Below are 21,234 nucleotides of genomic sequence, written 5' to 3'. Positions count from 1 at the left end.
TTCAAAAAAAGGGCATTTCTCAGACAGATTATGATTAATGAATGCCAAGCACTTTTTAAAGAACCTAGTACAATAGCAATACACAATAAATAAAAGGTATCATATTTGAGAATTTGTTAACTGATTGGAGAGACAATGGTTTTATAAAATAGCGAATGTTAAGAAGAAAAAATCATAGAATATTTTATTTAGCTTAACAAAATGCAAATGTGAGGATAATTGAGCAGCTTTTTAAAAGGAAATTTCTCAAATGGAAATTACCTAATATTAATGCTAATAATGATCCAAGTAAAAACCTTTTTTAAATGATGTTACCCAGAAGATCTCTACTCCAAGACAGAATAATTTTTGGTATGACAAGTAAATTAAAGAACTTTTGGATTCTTCTCATTCAAAGTTGTATCTTGGTCATTTATGTTCATTAACATTTACGATATAGCATGTTAATAAACTAAAAGCTCCTCTAGGGCTGAAAGAAGGAACATAGTATAATGGAAAGAACACAGGTTTTGGAGTCAAAAGATGTTTTTGAATCATAACTTAATCACAGTAAAAATGGGTGTATTACTATAACTGTTAGTTTCCTTATTTCCAAAACAGAGGTAATAAATTTGTCACATGGTTATCAGGATAACATAATATATATTGTGATAATAAATATGGAAGCATCTTGTAAAGTGTAATACAAATAATTTTTATTATGCCTTGCTAGAAAATTAAATCCTGAAATGTCCCAATTTTTTTCACCATTATATTTCAGCACAGATCTGTCATACAGTAAAACATTTAAGTTATGCTAAAGTGAACATACCAAAAAACCCATCATTTCCCTTTGAAGTCTTACCTAAGCAGTGTTTCTTAAAATGTGTTCCTCACAACATCAGAATCACCTGGGGAATTTGTTTGAATGTGGTTTCCAAGGCTACTAAATCAAAATCTCTGAAGACAGGCATGAAAATCTACAATATCAAGTTCCCCAGGATATTCTTACAGATACTAAGTTTAAGAACTACTACTTTTTGGAGATAAGATGGAGAAACGAATCAGCCTTTCTAAGGTTTATTTTGGGTACTGGGACTGTCTAGCAACTTGGGAAAGAGATCATTTTTATTGGGAGGATTTCTCCTTTACATAACTAGATTAAATTCACAAAAAGATAGAAAAATAGTCTATTTAAATACTTTGGTTTTTTCTACACTGATGAAATTAAATCCAAGTGAACAGTGCTCCAGTTTATTCCAGGTCTCATGTCTACTGACAAACTCCATTAACTCTAATATGTAAGAAAAATAGTGTTCCTTGGGAGAAAGTTTACAGCCCCAAATAGCAAGGATTTAATTTCTAATGCATGAGAAACAACACAAAATAGTCTAACTTATTTTATAATCCAATTATCAGATTTCACTTTACACATACCTAGAGCTAAAAGAAACCTAAGACGTCATCTAAGCGAGCAGGATCAAACACGGTGCTTCAGACTCTGATGTTTCCACCAGAGAAGCCTTCAGGGACTCCCGTGGAAAAGGTGCTGGTTCAATCAACAGCAATTCAATTTTTATCTCTTTTGAGTCCTGGACTTGAAACTTTTATTTTATTTTTTTAATGGATCTATTTCTTTAAATTCTTTTTGGAATTTTTTTTCCAAATATTGTTCAGAAGGGAAATCTAAGGCTGTAAGAGAAAGACCACCTGACTAAAATCACTTAGAAAGAAAATCATTGGCAGAATTAGAGTACAGATTTTCTATTTCCTAGCCCACAGTACTTTCTAATACCAAGAGCTCTCTATATGTCTATTCATATAACATCAGTATTTTTACTCACTATTTTCAAAAACTCATGAAAATTTTAGCTACCTGAGCAATATGCCTCCAATGGCCTACTTCAGACTCGAGTCTTGAAACTTCAGTTGACAATCTGTTCATTTCTTGTTGTAATGAAATAACATCTCCAAAGTCCATGTTATCATCACGGAAAGCTGAGGCATGATGACCGATCCCACAACCGAATGAAGAAGATACAGGGGTTGCTGGTATACCACCAGCTTCTGAATGTACTGACTGAGTGGCTGACTGCAGTTTCAGCAACTGATCCTGTAGTGCAATCTGTCTTGCTTTATGCTCGCTGATTTCGACCTATATATTTATAATCCATGTTTTAGAGAAAGTACTTTAAAATAACCATATTAACCCTTTTATAAATTAATAATATTAAAAGGTATAATAATTTGTTTAAGATAATCAAGTAATGGTACTCTGTTAACTGAACCCACGTCTTCTATAACATCCTATCCATAACATGGTTATTTAAAAAACAAACATGATCACCAGAGTGAAATCACAGATAATGTTTCAAATGGTATAAGATCAGAATTTCACTCACATGTTAACTAAAGCAATGAATTTCTCAGTTAAACGTGGGTTTGCTATCGTCTATGTATGGGGTACTATACGCAATTTCTTAGGGTTCTGTTTGTGATTATCAAACCTTAAAATGATAAGAAAATGAAACCTGCATCAGTTTGTGTATTGGATAACAAGTCACAGCCTCAAAGAAATTATGAACACAGAATCTACCAGAGTGCCATATCCATTTGGAATGAAAGATTACTAAAAACACAAGTGACTAATCTAGAGAGAACTGTCAGAAGCCTTTTATGAAAAACTCAAACTAGTCCAAAAGACACTCTGCCACAACTAAGGAAAATGTGATACTGAAAAAACAGCCTACAAGTTACAGTATTTCTACATGAGTAACGTTAAGCAATTAGACAAACAAAACCAAACACATTTATGTCATGTGTCATAACAAACAGGTTTTTCATATTAGAGACCCTTCCCTAAGGGAGATTTAGAGTAGTACACAAATTTCATTCATCTTCCCCAAAATGATATGAAATAAATTGCATTTTGGGGAAATATGAACATCACGATGAGGGCAGCAAATAGATTCAGAAAAGAGCAGTTTTATACAGTCACATATTAGCTTTCATCCTAGTAAAAAGTACTGAAATACACAGTATTTTTAGAAGTATCTATAACACAAAAAGTTGTCCTTATACAACAGACATTTATATCAAGTTGTAGAGTTACACAGTGCAAGCTCTAATCACAAAGACACATTTGCAAACTTGAATGCTTAATGTGCTCTCTAATATTAACAGTTAAGTAGAAAATAAAAAGCCAAAATTTCCCACAGCAGTATTTTCAACTTTGGGGTAAGCATCAGAATCATCTATGGAGCTTCTGAAAATTACCAGTACCAGGGCCCCTTCCCAGTACACTAAACCTGCACCTCCTGGGGGGCATAAGCATGTGTATTTTTAAGTGTCACTAATGGTTCAGCTGTAAAGCCCTGGGTAGGAATACTATTCTATCATAATGTCTATAAGGCAGTGCTACTCAAAGTGTGGTCCATGGACTGATGCCATGAATGTCTGCTACCAGTCCCTAAGTACAAACATCAATGAATAAGGTTTAAAGAGTTTTAAAGCAATTTGGCAGTAAGTGGGCTTCTAATTTTAATTTGAACTTGTAACTTTGCTTTTCTGTATTCATTTTATTTTTGAAGTAATTTATCTTTATTGTATTATGAAATTATCAAATTCCCACTAGATTAAAAAATTAAGCTCTATTTTAAATTTTATATTTATCTTTAATGTGGGATACTTTTATTTTTAACCTTAGCATGTCACTGAAAGTACTAGAAATCAATATATCTAAATTTAAAACACCTAAATATGAAGTTATGGTGGACATGAACATTTCAATCAACAAACTGAAAAACACCCAAATGATCTGGATAATAAAATGGTTAAATTTAATACAAATATAAGTATTTATTGGACTCCACTTATGTACTAAACACTAAAGAGAATTCAATAACAGCATGACACTTGGGGACGCAGTCTACATTTTAAGGATTCCGGATAACAGTGGTTATATCAGACAATAACTATTACCAGCAGTGCAAAGAAAAGATAAGCCAATTTCAAACACACATTTCAATCAAACTAAAAATAAACAAAAGCATTTATAAAACAGTATAATTATATTTCATATTCTTTTTTCCATGGAAAATCAAGTACATGCCAGTACTACAAATAATAACACTTGCAATCAAAAGCATTTTAAAAAGTCATTAGGAATAACCACACTGATTTAAAACAACTTAAGAAAATATGATAAATTAAAGTTTCATAAAATCAGAAATTACAAGCAACAGATGCCTGAAGACATTTTACATAAAAACTTTCCTTCTTTTGGAAAGTAGAAATTAAAGTCCACAGAGGTCAGTTTACATAATATAAACTAGTAGAAAAGCTTAGAAAGCTCTTGTTAAAATGGTGTTATCAAAATGAGTCGGGAATTATTAAATTCAACATCCTTTCAATATTGTTATGGATCAAAATAGCTTGATTTATATTATAACTCTTAAAAACCTTCCTAAATACATTACAGTAAAGTGAATACGAGGTAACTAAAAATCTTTGCCTCTTTCTGTTGTAGTTGATGTTGGTAATATGTAGATTGCTGCTTTATTTGAAGCTCTAAGGCTACATGCTTCTCTTGCTGATCAGTACAAAGTTTTTTCAGTCTTTCATTCTAGAAGGCAAAGAAAAAAGGATTTGCAACAAAAAGACTGTAAGTTATGTGCATGGAATTATGAAAAAATATTGCTTCATATAAATGATGTAAAAATATAAAAGGTCTCAGACAGAATTATGGCCTTTAAAATATACTTTCATAATACACAAGTGCATAAGCATGTTTATACAGAATATGCCTAATTCTAAACCAAAGGGGGAAAATTAACATTTTGCTCAGTTTGATTTTCTGCTAAGAAAAGCCGCTGATTGACGTTTCTCCCATCTTTCTACACACAATGTCTAGCATATAATACATGTGTAGTAAATGAATGGACACATTACCTGTTTGAGCTTCTGTTTTCTCCCCAAGCAGCAGAACTTTTTTAGGACATATTTTTTAAAAAAGATTTCTGGCTGAATTACAGGTAGGAGGCTAAAGCCTCACATCACCTACTTGTCTTGTTCCCCAGACACCCTGAGTCACCTCTGAACAATCCAATTTGAAAATGACTACTGGGATTGATTGTTTGAAAAACTGCTGTTAAAAGTATACAAAATAGTCTAAATATAATTCAGTGACTCTAGACATTAAACATAGTCTTTTGTTTTAAGATGTTGGAAAACATGAAAATATTACATAACTATTATCTTAACCTATTATCACTCCTTGTCAAGAACACAATATGAACATAATAAGAATATAATGGGACAAGAGAAATAGACATTAAAACTCTCTGCAAAAAAGAATTTAAAAGTTATTACAAATAATTTACTAATTATTCTACTAATATATCTACACAGTTTAACAATCATGACTGAGAAAAAGGAGACTGACGGTGGGCAAGAAAGCTGCCAGAAGATGATGAATTTTTCACTTTTGGGATGTCATCTGTTTTTTTTCTTAGGTTCTAGGAACTTCTGATGTCAGCAGCCATGAAAACTACGGTCTAGGAATATTTCATGAATTCCCAGAGAAAATGAATGGAGTAAATCAAAGGAATGATTACAACATCCACAAACCTTAGTTTGGGACTCTAGCCCCAGAAATCTAACACACACCTCGCTTATCTTGAAGAAGTAGTAGTAAGAAACAGGACCAGTGGTCACACAACTAATTACCTTCTATTCTATTGGCTGCTTTTCATGATTTTCTGTGAGAGCTGTTAATATGAAAAACATACAGGAGTGAATAACACAATATACTGAAGTCAAAACCTGGTTATAAAAGTCCACTTGAGGCTTTTTTTTTTTTTTTTTTTTGCCTTTTTGTGACTGGTAAGGGGATTGCAACCCTTGGCTTGGTGTCACCCACACCGCGCTCAGCCAGTGAGCGTACCGGCCATTCCTATATAGGATCTGAACCCGTGGCGGGAGCACCGCTGTGCTCCCAGCGCCGCACTCTCCCAAGTGCGCCACAGGGCCCGCCCCACTTGAGGCTTTTTAACACAAAAAAAACCCCTAAAGTTATTTAACTGTGGCTAATAACTAGAACTTTGAATTTGATCAATACCTACTTGGTTGTCTGCCCTCATCTCCCCAGCCATATGAGAGTCAGAAAGGTTGAGAAAACACATAAAGGATAGATTCTCCTTATCTGGCTGAACCTGTAATATATTAAGAGTTGTCTGGGGTCATATTTTCTATCAAGTGGAATATGTAGCAGAGGAGGCTGGGGTGAAAGGAAAAAAGAATAAATACACACGACGAAGAGCAGAGAAGAATATAAAAGAAAAAAAAAGACTCTTGATGGCCTCCATTTCTAGTTGCAGCCCCTTCCTGAAGTGTGCCTACATTTCTGCTCTTGGAGTCCAGACACACTTATATTCTTAAAATATTTCATCCTGCTTAATGCTTGGTAAACTATCGTGGTCCACTAGTACCAACCTTAATTTCTTTTTAAAGAAGTCCTATTTGTAAGAATTGATATTAATGACTATTACTCTTTCTTAAAGGTCTTCCAACAAACAAAAAATTTGGCTTTAGAATAAAATTCATTCCACCATGCAATTACCATAATGGTACCTTGGATCCTTTCAGAAATCTAAGAATAATCCATGGGATTGTTATGATCTTGTTTTTTCTGTATCCTGAAACATTTTGCTATTTTATTATCCTAGGATTTATTTTATCATTATTTATCAACTATTCCCAACTATGCTGAAAAAGACTAAAATAATAAGAAAATGGAAGACTTACGGAATCACCCAGAAGAATCATGTAATAGTGAAAAAAACAGTTTTCTGTTTGCATTGCCCTAAGTATGACATCATCTTTATAAAAGTAAACAGCAGTTTGGAGATATCTTTGGAGGTTTTTTTTTTTTTTTTTTTTTTTTTTTTGGCTTTCATTGAACACAATTGAAAATTCAGAATTTTTCGTTTTTTGACAAAAAAAATAAAATGACAGAGGAAAACATTTCACAATCACTAGACAACTCTGAAGATGAATGCAAAGAGACAGAAAGCAGCACTCTAGAGTGTAATGGTGAAACTGACTATACAGGCAAAATCTCAAACAAGTCTTTAGATGGCAATATCAAAATGAAATTTTCTCAAACGCAAGAACTGATGAATGAACAATATATTTCTAAGAACAAAAAGAGAATATGATTTTCACATTAGCCATTCAATAAGAAAGTATTTTATTCTGCAATACTTTAGGACAAGGACCTGAACCACCCCATTTTGCTAAATGAATATGAGACAGTATTCTTTCATTAAGTATAACATTTGTACTCCAACATTTACTTGATGCAGTTCATTCATGGACAAATGCTGAAGGCCAGTGTGTATACAAAGATGACTAGGAGGAAACAGATGACACAGAGATGAAAATAATTCTATGGATTGATCATTCTAATTGGTATTTATAAATATAAGAATAAAAATACTTTGTGATTATGGAGCAAAGATGACAGCCATTGTCTGATCAACAAAATCATGAGTTCTCTCTCCCACAAATCAACCAATCTACAACTATAAAAATGCAACAACAGCCAAGCTGGGGCCACTGAAGCTCAAGGGAAGAGGAGGAGAGACCTATGGAGTTCATGAAGGGGGAGAAACCACAACGAGAGAAAGAAAAAACTGCTTGGAGGATTTCGGGCCATGGCAGCCTTAAAGGCTGGAACTGCTGAGCACATGGTGCAGGAGCCAGTAGAAGCCACAGCTGTACCCTTCAGATGGAGTTGCTTGCAGGTGGCAGAGGAGAAGAGGGCCTTGGTGGCCCCCAGGACAGCAAGACCGCTAATAGGGTTCCCGTAAACCCACACAGGAGCAAGGAGCCAGAACAGCTGAAAAAGGGGAGCCGTAAAGAAGTCAGTAAGTCATCGCATGGGACCCATGCAGGACCCATTGCACATGAAGTGTGGGTGGGTAGGGATGGGCCCTCCAGGAGGAAACTGGGACACAGCAAGGACAGCCAATCAGACCCCCAGTCAGCACAGGATCACTCAGAGGAGACTGGTCAGGAATGCAGAATTGCATGGGGCTGCAGTTTGATGACAAGATTCAGGCCCAGATCAGAGTTTCTACACAATCCAGGTGCACTGGGTCTCTGGAGAGCCAGAAGTACCTATAAGGTCAACCATTAAAACCTGAGCCACGCAAAAAGCCTTCCCTAGGGAAACAGCAGCAAAGCAGCCATTTAGTGCAACAACACAGCTCAAGTACTGGTTCCCACAGGAAGTTCACCTGTTTTAGAAGTAAGCAAAGGACAAAATATTAGTTCAGGCCCAGGAACACCACCAGTGCCTTGGGGCCATCAGGGGACCTGGGGTGTGGAGAAAGAGACCAGACCCCTGTCCACCACCAGGCACACCGCCAGTGCCAAGGAACATGCCAAAAACATCACCTCCATGTGAGTGGCCCACCACAGCTACCAGGGTTTCCCCGAAAGTGGCTAGATGCCATAACCACCACACAGATGGTCCACCAGCCACTGGAATGCACTGATACAAGGATAGTCACCAGCAGAGACCAAAAAAAAGAAGAGGATGCCTCTCTCCACAAAGCCCATTCCAGAGTGACAGAAGAAGCATCTGCTCTATGATAATATTAGGGGACCTGAACACACCTGTCAGCATTGGACAGATCATCTAAGCAGCAAATCAACTGAGTAACCATTATCCTTTCAGAGGGAGAGAAGAAATCTAGGGTTATCAGTGGTGGGAGGGAGGAGGGAGGGGGGATAGCGAGAGACTGGACAAGAGGCATAAAGAATAAGTACAATTTGTAACAATACACATACTAGTAATATTGATTTGATCAACACAGAATCCCCAAAATATGTATAATCAATTATGATTAAATTTTTTTAAAAAACATGAGCCATTAAAGTTTTCAAAACTGTCAGTTTTAATGACACAAGTCAAGAATTAGAAGTAATGATCAAAACAAAACCAAAAATTTAAAAACGGGGGACAGCCCCGTGGCTCACTCAGGAGAGTGAGGTGCTGGTAGCGCTGAGGCCGCGGGTTTGGATCCAATATAGGGATGGCCAGTGCACTCACTGGCTGAGCATGGTGCAGACTACACCGTACCAAGGGTTGTGATTCCCTTACCGGTCAAAAAAAAGAATTAGAAGTAATGATAACCTAAAATCTACTAGGAGAGTAATTAAAATCTAGAACAAGTATTTACAAGATAGATAGAAACATTCTCATGTATGCTTAAGAGTTAACATGTGCCATCAATATGTTTCGATAAAAAATTTAATTTGAAAAAACACACAAAAAAGAGTTAATAAGCAATTAACTGAATTCAAAGAACACTGCCTATTTTGTGTGTATATGTTTTCAAACCCGAAAAATATGAAATAAAAATTTGGATTTGCTATATTAAAATTTCTAATAAAGTTCTTCACCATTACTTTATTCATACTTCTGTAAGTTTTTTGTAAAATGACTTAATATAAAAAGATTAAAATAGTCTATTGGACCAAGACAGTAAATGTGATGACTGTTTTTCTTCATATACAGAAGGTTAAGTTAGCTGACACTGGTTACTGTTACTTGGAACTAAAGAATCCTAACTAATTCTGTCAGCTACACATATTAACATCTATAAGCAAATCTAATTTCCTTTGGAAAACCTCTGAAAAAACACTGCCCTCTGTCTATATGAAAACTTACTAAATAAAATATTCAGCCATATCTACACCTTATCCTCTTACAGCAGTAAGTCTTGAACAGATATACTGTACAGTCACATACGGGGTTAGGGTATGAAGTGAGCACACAAGGTGAGAATTATGAATAGTCAAAATTATCTTAGAAAATAATCCCTTGGGAAGTCCAATCGTCTCTTTTCCTCTAGTATTTGAGTAGCTTATGGTACTTCGAATAAACACCGAATGAGAAATTTAGCTTGCATTTGGAGGTGTTTTATCAAAAACAAATATTTCTCAACACTAGAATCATATTTACCATAGTCCAATGATAACACGATGAGAGGCATTAAAAGAACTGAGATCAACAGAAGGACAGAAGACTTCTATGTCCCTTCTCAAGCTCAATACGGAGCAGACATTCACTGAGCAGGTTAACCTTATTTATTTTTTGATCAGAATGTACAATGGTGAATTAACCAAAGCTAATGCTACTACACACACCTCTGCCCTTTAATTTTTCTGGGTGGATGTGGGCCAATGAGTGCTTTCTCAGGATTTCTTTAGGAACTGTGGGAACGATTTCCTATCTTGGCTGTACAAAGAAACTGTTTGTCACTGGAACACACCTACTTTACTGATTAGGTAATTACTAAGGTACTGGCTAAGATCTTTAAGTGCCACCAAAGTGCCATCTTGTACTGAAGCAGAATACCACTGTCGTTCTTCTTGAGAGGTCCCTCTACTTTCAAATTCCACAATCCCACCTGGATAGTCTAGACCAGAGTTCAACAATGCTAGTCAGTAAATATTTTCTTATATCTAAATTCTATGTTCTCTTTTTATGGGCTTAGTAAAGAGGAAACAGGCTTACCACAGTCCTCTAAGAATATCTTTTGCTGAAACACAATTATTAAGTTCTTGCTCTCACTGTTCTTACCTCAAGGCTAATAGTTGAGTTTCTTTAGTCCTTTACAATAGAATCTACTTTTTCTTTTTTTCTTTTTTTTTTACCAGTAAAAGGATCGCAAGGGGATCATAACCCTCTGCACAATGTTGTCTGCACCATGCTCAGCCAGTGAGCACACCAGCCATCCCTATATAGGATCTGAACCCGCGGCCTTGGCGCTCCCAGCGCTGTACTCACCCGAGTGAGCCAGGGGGCCGGCCCTAGAAACTACTTTTATTTATTTATTTATTTATTTATTTATTTATTTATTTAATTTTTTTGTCTTTTTTGTGACCAGCACTCAGCCAGTGAGTGCACCCGCCATTCCTGTATAGGATCCGAACCCGCGACGGGTCGCCGCGCTCCAAGCGCCTTACTCTCCCGAGTGCACCACAGGCTTGGCCCGCTAGAAACTACTTTTAAATCCTTTCATTTTCTTTATGGCTTTCCTTTGAACTCTTTTCCAAGCTTTTCTCATCCCTATTAAGTACAATGTGAACTAGTCATGACTAGATGCTTGACCAATAATAAATAAAATGGTAAAATTAATTTGTAATTCCTATATTCTTAACTACTTTGTATCCAAATATTATTGTTATTTTAAAGTTTGGGAATTAAAAAGCTGTAAATTAAACAGAATTATAGTCTTCATATTATACTTAAATAAATGTACTACTGCAATTAAACACACTCTTAGAACACAGTAAATCCTCGATAATGACAGATTTTTGTAACAGTCATTTCTACATTTGGCAGTTTTCCTACTTCCAGCATATAGAAATAGAGATGGGAATATTAAAGAACAGCAAACTGCAGTAACATGTAAATATATTCTTCATCTAAAGGCGGCTGATAAAAGCTCACAAAAACAGAGATAAAGAAGAAGAGATAAAAAGTGGAAGGGAGTGCATTAAAAATGACAGAACTGAAATAAAGTTTGAATAACTCTCACAGCTTCCAAAAAGGAAAATCTGGGCTGGCCAGTTAGCTCAGTTGTTTAGAGCAAGGTGTTGATAACACCAAGGTCAAGGGTTCGGATCCCCATACTGGCCAACCACAAAAAAAAAAAAAAAAGAAAGAAAGAAAGAAAAGAAAAAAAAGGAAAGACAAATCTAAGTTTAATCAGTCTTTAATTATCCTTACCTCTGATATTAAGACTGCATGAATGGCTTCAATTTCCGTTCTCATAAAATAAGGTAATTCTGTTACAAAAGAAATAGCATATACTGAATATGTGATCAACACATGAGGCATAAGCAAGCATTTTAAGGAAAATATATTTCACTGGGTTTAAACAGAATAGTAGGCAGATATGAGAGCAAATTCAGACGTATACCACTTGATTTTCATCACAACTTTCCATTGCCGTTAATGTTGTTCATTATCATACAAGTCATTATTTTGCCTCTGTCCTATCCCTTAGGATGTCTACCTTTCCTCCCTTGAAGTGCTCATTAAGTTTTGAAAACTGACACTCTTTCTCTGTTGACTTCCCCTGTAATTTTAGATGAAACTTATTCAACTGGGAGTTAAGGCCTTATTTCTAACTCCTGCTTCTAATATCAAATAATTAATGACCTGTAAACAAAAAATGAAAATACACTAAAAGAACGCTTATTTAAAGCAACATAGATATAACTTAATAAAAATAATAATGAGCTCAGTCTGGTTTTATACATTTGCATTTAAAAGTAGAGTCAGAGCCCAGTAGTGCCAAAATAGCACCATTGATGCTGTCAGAAAATTATCATCCAGTTATTTTTTTCTAGGTATTAGTGTTTTTTCATTACTCACAGCACTCTAATATTATAAAAATAACTTCTCTGAACTATAGTATAAGTCAAAAGAAAATACAAGCAGCATGCAATAAATTATATTGACAAAACACCCTTGTTTTAAAAATCACAGGTAGGGTTGCTTCTCTGGTTGTTTACACATTTTGTTTGAAACTCTGGCTGTCTAATTGCTACCCTGAAGAAAACAAAGTACAACCTAATCTGTTTGGAATGGTTGTTTTTAAAAGCAGCTGGAACTGTACAATGTGTCATCACAGTAAGTAAAAATATAACTGAATGGAAAAACAGCTATGTCTCACTAACAAATAATACACGCAAGACAGAAAGGGCAAGAGTTACCAAATGTTTTAATTATCAGTTATTTCTATTGTTACAAAAATAGAAGAAAACAAAAAAAGTGACGACTTATCATATACAATTCTGTGACAAAATGAAGGTGGTCAAAATTCAGATCTGCCCCCAAAATGAGGGCAGAATAAGTGGTGGGTGTGAATGAACCAAAGGAAACTAAAGTCTACTCCACCTGGGAGCAGTTTGACTCTGAGATCTCCAGAGTAGCCCAAAGCACGAGAACCAGACTCCTCCCGCAGACCCCCGTGGTCATGCATCACAGAAAACCAACCGGGAAGAGTCTGAAGGAGGAGTGGTAATAAAAAGGGACGGGGTGGGACTCGTCTGCGACCTGTCCCCGTCTGCTGTCGGACGTTCCCAGGGTTCCAGGAAAGCCCTCCCTCCCCTGGCTCCAGCTCTTACTTTCCACGTCCTCCATGGCCTCCCTCAGCATGTTCTCTGTCCGATTTGAAGTCTGGCCAGTGACGGAAGCCAGGCCACCCCACACTCGACCCAGAGACTGGCCCACGCCGGCGCCGAGGCCCCCAAGCCAGGACGACATCGCTGCGGGTTTAGAGAACGACCCTGTCAGCTCCGAAGAAAGCGTCCAGCGCCGTCGGACAACCCCGCCAAATGTCCTGGAACGTAGGTCTTCACGGGACTAGTCCAGATCCAAACGGTCGGAATTCCACGCACAACACGGGGTTCCCTGGCAACGCCGGCTTCCTTGGCAACGCCGGCTTCGCGGGGGGGGGGGGCTCCCCCCAAGGGCCGGGTTCTGCCTGGAAACGCTGAGGCCTGGCCCGGAACTTTGCCAGGGGCCCGCCTCTAGTGACACCGTCACCCACGCGGGGCCTCTACTCACTCCCACGACTTCCCACCATCCGGACTGGGTCGCTGCTTCCTCTGCTGCAGTGACATTCCCCAGTCCTGTGGGCCATTCCTGCCAACTCGACGCAGGCGGCCACGACACCCGCTCTGAAAGCGGCTGAGGAGCAGAGAGAGGCGCTGCGGTGGTGCATCATCCTTGTGTAATGAGCTACATTAGCAGAAAAAATAATCCTATGATCAATACATCGGATCCTATGTAGGGATGGCTGGTGTGCTCACTGGCTGAGCACGGTGCAGGCGACACCAAGCCAAGGGTTACAATCCCCTTACCCATCACACACAAAAAGGGGGGGGTGGCGACCCCTTGGCTCACTCGGGAGAGTGTGGCTGGGTGCTCTGTGGACAGGGGTTCGGATCCTATGTAGGGACGGCCTGTGAGCTCACTGGCTGAGCAAGGTGCGGGCGACATCAAGCCAAGGGTTACGATCCCGTTACCGGACACACACACACACACACACACACAACACACACACACACACACACACACACACACATACTTAAATTGACATATATATATATATTTTTTCACTATTATAATGTGTTTATTTAGCAAAATAAACTTGAAGAAATTTTCTATTAAAAAACAAGAATATATCCAAATTTTGGATTTCCCATCTTCTTTGGTATTGAGATCAACATTCAGGATATAAAATATTTTATTTTAAAACGTTTAGTCACTAGGTCTACAACAGTTTTCCATATAAGGAAAATACAATATTAAGTAACCTGTAATTGACTTATTGATCAACCCATGAATGCAAATACAAGCAACCAATTACATGTGGGAGAGAGCAGTATCATCAAAGAAATATTCATTCATAGACATATGTTTTCTACTGAACATGTCTTTTAAGTTTTTAATGATCTTCTGCCATCTTTTTTTACTAGGTAACCTGAATAGCCATCCAGATCCTGTAGTAACAGTTCCTGCTATTCACATAACTAAAGAACTACTTCTCCAAGGAAGCTGACATCATCATACCAGGACTTAGCAACACTCATTTTTCAGCATGCTCTTAAGAAAAATCATTACATTAAAAAAAAAAAAAAACAGATTTTGTTTCTTCTAACACTAGTAGTATACAGACTACTAAATTAGCAAAGCCAAACACTTCGAGAAGCAGCATGGGACAACTGAGCTACTTTTATTCCTTTAATAATTTCTTTGCCTGCTCCAGTTGTGATTTCTCCAAGTCCCTGCTTTCTTGTGTGAAAATACCTTCCCTTAATTTGTTTGGCCACGGATGGCCAAAGTGGTTGATGCCAAAGTGCCTCTGAATGAGAAACATCTACTGGAAGAGTGATCGAGTGGTGTAGCTGCCATGTGCAACTTCTTCATAGAGGGAGCCGTCCGTCACCTCCCGGAGCAAGACCAGAGATTTCTCCATGATGGTCAGAACCTGTTTGGTCCATAAGTAGGCTTCTTGAAGATACCCTTGATTCATCAGAACTAGGCTTCCTGTGAGCAAAGCCATGCAGCTGGTGGGCTGGTGATTGTGCAGGTATTGAAATCCCATCCTCTCCTGCATGAATTTCATACGTATATCCCAAGGCAGTGGCAATCACTTCAAGAAACTTCTCCTTTGTGTCTTGCTCAGGTAGTGGTACAAGAAGTCACAAGCAGTGGCAAAACCAACCAGGGAGTGAGCAAGCCGGACCTCATCCCAAGGAGCATCCTTCAGCAGCTAGGCCGCTGCCGTCCCTTCCATGTAGTCTCTGGCCGTGTCTCGGGCTCCAGTGCTCTCAGGATACAGCACACAGAACATGGCCAAGGCACCCAGGTCGCTTCCGTAAGTGTCATTCCAGCGGGCGCTGTGATCCTTGGGCTCCCAAGGAGGCAGGCGCTCCACAGGGCTGGGCGGCGTGGTGTGCACGGCCTCGGTGCGCCGGCGGCGACGTGCTCGTGACAGCCGGCCGCCCTGAGCTGCAGCTCCGCCACCTCCGCCCTGGAGAAGCCCAGCAGCGGGTGGCTGTCGTGGCTGGCACTGGTGAAGGGAGCCGTGACTTCCGGGTTCCCGTCGGTGAAGGAGGCTGACACCAAGCAAAGCGAATCTGTGAAGAACACACTGGGAGCCCCGGGCGCGAGTCCTCATCGTGGCATCCGATCTCCACATCTCCAAGGCAGCCAAACCGGCTTCGAAAGACCCGCTCCCCGCCGCGGCTCCGTCCTCTCCGGCGTCGCCTGCCAGCCTCGTCCCCGGCTCCACAGCCCCTTCCCGGCCGCCTCACTCCATGGCGCCCGGGCCCCGGGATCTTAACTGGACGTGTAAGTTCAGGAATCAAGTCCACGCATCTCAGAGACGTTTGTTTTCTTCCCATGTTGATTTTAATGGAAAAGTCAGTTTAAAAGCTGACAACAAGCTCACGTGTGTGCTGCAGTCTGCGTTTCCACTTCTTCTCACCACTTCTCTCTGGTTTTCAGGAGATTGATCCTTTGGAACCAGGTGAGTCATACAAATGGGTCATGAATGCTGTGGAAACCAGTGAGGGTGAGTGATAAGACAGTTTAATAACATTCGTTTAATTTTTCAGTAAACACTAAAGATATGGTGCCAAAAACAGTACCATAATAATTTTCATTTAACTTATGTCCAATATCATTGTCAGTGAAAAAATCAATTGTGTTTTTTGAAAAATGCAATAAATGTGATCCTATTTGTCAAAAATATAATACGGTTGATCTTGTGCCTTCTGGCCTTTTTTCTCCAACTTGGGCGCTTTTTTCAAACCGTTTTTGATCTACTGCCTGAGACTGGGCGATCCAACCCAAGACAAGCCACATATCTCGGGAATTCTATGTAAATTTAGAATCAAAGTTTGTCAACTTTCTATTCCAGACGTTTTTAGTTTTTGCACATGAGAATGCTTATTAAAAAGTGACACTTGTCTGGAGTATTTTCTGAGAGTAAAGAAGACAATTTACAGAAACAAATCATGCTCTGTCTTACAAATAATACTTTTTGGATATCCATGAAAGTCAAATCCTAATCTATCCTTCTCTTGATTTTTGAAACAGTTTTGAACAAGATCAGAGAAGAATGGACAGGGGGAAATTGCTCCTTAGTAACGGGTTTTTTCTCTTGGGAATTACAGATAACCCGAAAGTAAAAGTAACTCTGTTCTCTGTATTTTCAATTGTTTATCTCATTATTGTCCTGGCAAATTTTGGAATGATCATTTTAATTAGGATGGATTGGCAGCTTCACAGGCCAATGTATTTTTTCCTCAGCCACCTCTCTTTCTGTGATTTCTGCTATTCCACGGCAATTGGGCCCAAGATGCTGGTGGACCTGATGGCTGAAGACAAATCTATTTCTTTCACTGGCTGTGCTCTGCAATTTCTCATCTTCTGTATCTTTGCAGATTCTGAGTGTCTGCTGCTGGCAGTGATGGCCTTCGATCGGTACAAGACCATTAGCAACCCTTTGCTACTGTCAATATGTCCAACAGAGTGTGATTCCTACTCTCGGCTGCAGTTTATCTGGTAGGAATGACAGATGCCTTAATACATACGACCTTGGCATTCCACTTATGTTTCTCTGGATCTGATGAGATTAATCATTTCTTCTGTGACGTTCCTCCTCTCCTATTGCTATCTTGCTTAGACACACAGGTCAATGAGCTGGTGATATTCACCATTTTGGGGTTGATTAAACTGAGTACCATTGCAGGAGTTCTTGTCTCCTATTTTTATATCATCCTTTCATTCTTAAAGATCCACTCTGCTGAGGGAAGGTTCAAAGCATTCTCCACCTTTCCCTCCCACTTAACTGCAGTTGCAATTTTCCAAGGAACTATGTTCTTCATGTATTTCTGGCCAAGTTTATTCTACTCTCTAGATCAGGACAAAATGATCTCATTGTTTTACACCCTTGTGATTCCCATGTTGAACCCTCTGATTTGTAGCCTAAAGAACTAGGATGTGAAAGAAGCCCTGGGAAAGCTGAAAAATAAACTTTTTAAGTAAATAGGTACACACTGTAAATAAACATGCATTTATATACACACAGAAATGCATACTCATTGCTTTCTTCAAATCGTGTATTATAAAGTTGTCTCAAATACCTTAACTTAATATAACACACATTTTACTAATTCACAGCATGAGCATGCTAAAATTTTGAAATTTCCTAAATAGGCTATACTTTATCATGTGCCTTCAACTTAAATAAATTTCTCTCTATTTTTGTAAAACTTTCTTGTCTCTGTATTAGTGTGCTTAACTTTCATTTGTGTGCTCTTTATTTCATGAATTAATTTAATTATTCTGAGAGTTATCAAGTCTTTAGGATGTGCCTTTTACACTGTTGTGTGCTTTTCATTTTATGGTAATTCATTAGTTTCTATGCTAATGAATCTCATAATGTAGTGAAACTGGAAACATTAAACTTACAAATAATTCCTAATAAACTGTAAAATGCAATTAAGCCAAAAGGCAGCATACTCACATACAAGGAAGATGTCTAAATCTATATTACAGAGGAGAAAAGATTCTTTGAAATGGGGACATTTAGTTTCAGATCTAAACAATGAGTAATATACAATGGGGGGTAGAGAGAAGAAAGAGGTATAGATGGAGAAGCTGAGAAGTAGAAACTCAGGGGTGTGCTGGACAATGCTTTGCCAGAGAAGAGGAAGCTCGGGATGTAAAAATTAAAGCACAAAGGGAAAGGCCCCAGTAAAGTTCATCTTTGTGTTGAAATTCTCAGCTCAGTCACTTCCACTCTACTTTTCTTCCTTTCTTTCCCCTCCTCAGACCTGGTGAAAGGCCCCTATTTTAGATTCATGATTAATATTCACCTAAAGGTATTATTCTATTACTCTGCTTATTAAGCTATTGACTCCAAAACGAGACTGAGAGCATTCTTGTCTTAAGGATTGTGTATTTTATGCCTGTCATTCCAGCACTTGCCTAAGACACAAGGCTAAAACATAAATAATTAATAAAAATCAATATACACCATAAAATTTTTGAGTGTTTTTTAGATATCAAAGTATAATTAACTGAGGGCCAGATGTGTGCCTTGAATATATATTTTATAGCTTCTGAGAAGGTAAATAAAACGTTGTGAATGCTAAGATAATGTTGTAATCAATGTGCATGTCTACAAAGACATGCATAAGGATTACACAGGAAGTAAAGAACATTCATTTGGTTACTTTGTTTTCTAGGGGTGTTTTTTGGGGGCTGGGTATTTTTTTATTTATTTATCTTGGAGGCTGGCCAATATGGAGATCTGAACATTTGGCCTTGGTGCTATAACACCATGCTCTTACCAACCAAGCTAAACTGCCAGCCCTGTCCTGGGTACTTTCTTGATGTTTTCCTACATCATATGCCTCTGGCCAAGGGAGAAGTGAATTGACAAAATGTGGATATGGCCATATAATTGAAGGATCATACAAAACTCAATGACACTCAATAATTCATCACAATTATATAAACTAAAAGACAGGTATTCTAGCTGCCACTTTAAAATGTCCTTGTGTGAAAACATTTCAGAATGAAAGTAAAGTACAAGAGACTCCTCTGCTTTTCAAGGTGGCATTTGCGGGACACTGTGACAGATTATAGGAGAGCACAGTGATGGGAAAAAACCCACAAGACATGTTTCTTTTAGAAAACAGGTTTTAAGAGTTTCCACCTGTACCATATGTTCTCAATTTATACATGTTCTTGTTAATCTTCCTTAAAAGCAACAGCATAGATGAAAGCGTTGTTTGAAAATTATTAAAGTTCAAACAAATTGGAGGGTTGGTGAATTGCTGCAAATTCAGAAAACATAAACATCTTTTCTCCCTTCCATATGAAATATGACAGTTATGTCATAGAAACTGATTTGATCTATTGGCCCATTTAATAAAGACTAGGAAATTGTAATCCCAACAAAGATGCGATCTTAAGCTCAATAAAGGTATATCTACAAATGGGAGAAACCAAGTTGATTGATCGTAGGCCTCATCTCTCTGAATTTGTCTAGTTAAATGTTAAAAAGTCACTTACCAAGACAATTGTTAAGAAGATTCATGATTTAAATAGAATTTGATGCAGATAGCCTGGAGTGGCCCTTCAATTTGATAATTCACAGAAACAGGGAAAACATATATCAAAAGGCTTTGATCTATTGCAGTCTGTCCACCGGGATCCCCATCATTCTCCTCCACTCTGTGTCTCTCTACATCATACCCTTCTCATACAGCTGCCAGGGACTGATGAAAAATAGTACTGCCCAAATATGACATCACTCTAGACTGTGTGTATTGGGTTAGCACTCTAGGCAGCTTCTTTATCTTTAGCCCTTACCTTCAGCCTTAGAACTAAAGTGTCTAAATATGATCATGACATAATGATGGTAGATTTGAATAAAAATATAATATAGTGAACAGACAGATACATACTGGTGATAGGTTGTATAACTACATTTGTTAGGATAAATCTATAGTAGTTCTCAATGACCCAGAAAGTAGGAGGTTTTCTGTGAAAAAACAGCAAGTTTTATCTTCCCTGAACCCTTCTTTCTAGAAACATACTGTGAACTAGTGACCCAAAGTGATTCTAAATCACTGTGGAATTTAACAAGTCACTTTTCCTCACTAATCGGTCTCCTCATCTGTAAAAAATGGACTTACACTAGATTATCTAAAAAGTCGTTACTAGTTGCCACATTAGGTATCTAAAAATCTATGACTCTAGCGTCATATAAACCTGTCCCCATTATTGGAGATATTTACAATAAAAACAAAATAAGATAACAACAAAAGTGATGCATGTTACAGCTTTATGCAAGAGAACTGCAGTGCATGTCCAGACTGATTCCACCTGAAATGACAATGACAGTGATACCAGCTAGAGCAGGTGCACTGTGAAAGACCAGATACTCTAAGCACAGCCCCTTTAACTGGCCTGCCATTCTGCATGCAGACTTTACCATACATGTCACAGAAGTGGCTATACAACTCTTAGTATCCAGGTAAATAAAAATTAATACCTCAGTACAGTACTGTGACTCAACTACAAATGACTCTAGTGAAAATGATTAATATTAATTTCAAGTGTTATGTGATTGTGGAACAATGACAGCTCTTATACATTGGCAGTAGAATTTGGATTTGGCACTCAACTTTGGAAAACTGTTCAGCTTTATCTACTATAGATGGACACACACACATACACACACACGTATGTATAATATATAATTTAGGACCTCCAAATATTCATTCATTGTTTTGTACCCAATAGAACCGCATGAATATGTATACTTAAAGCTTGTACAGTGCATTATTTGGAGTTTAATAAATCACATATGGTATGTTTGTCTATTAGGATGCCACACAGCAATGAAAATAAATGAACTACTACCACAAGAAACAGTATGAAGTAATCTCACTAAAAGGAGTAAAAGAATCTAAACACAAAAGAATACAAACTGAATGGACTGATGTCTATAAGGTTTTTAAAATCATGCAAAACTAACCTATTATATTGGTGGTCAATTTATGTTAGGGCTCACATACAGTCTCTAAGATGCTATTTATGCTATTTATGTTCTGCATAATGGTGTGAATCCTGGCTGC

At 37.9% G+C, this 21,234-nt stretch overlaps 2 pseudogenes; one reads left to right on the top strand and one right to left on the bottom strand.

The window, feature by feature from the left end:
- Window positions 1–13,429: 13,429 nt before the first annotated feature.
- On the bottom strand, window positions 13,430–15,978 carry LOC134391832 (dermatan-sulfate epimerase-like; annotated as a pseudogene).
- A 719-nt stretch (window positions 15,979–16,697) lies between these two features.
- Window positions 16,698–17,626, top strand: LOC134361102 (olfactory receptor 5W2-like; annotated as a pseudogene).
- Window positions 17,627–21,234: the final 3,608 nt, after the last annotated feature.

Source organism: Cynocephalus volans, chromosome 12 (genome assembly GCF_027409185.1).
Source record: "Cynocephalus volans isolate mCynVol1 chromosome 12, mCynVol1.pri, whole genome shotgun sequence".
In the NCBI taxonomy this organism is placed as follows: domain Eukaryota; kingdom Metazoa; phylum Chordata; class Mammalia; order Dermoptera; family Cynocephalidae; genus Cynocephalus; species Cynocephalus volans.
Note: the sequence above shows the minus strand (reverse complement) of the source record. Positions and strands in the feature narration are given on the sequence as shown.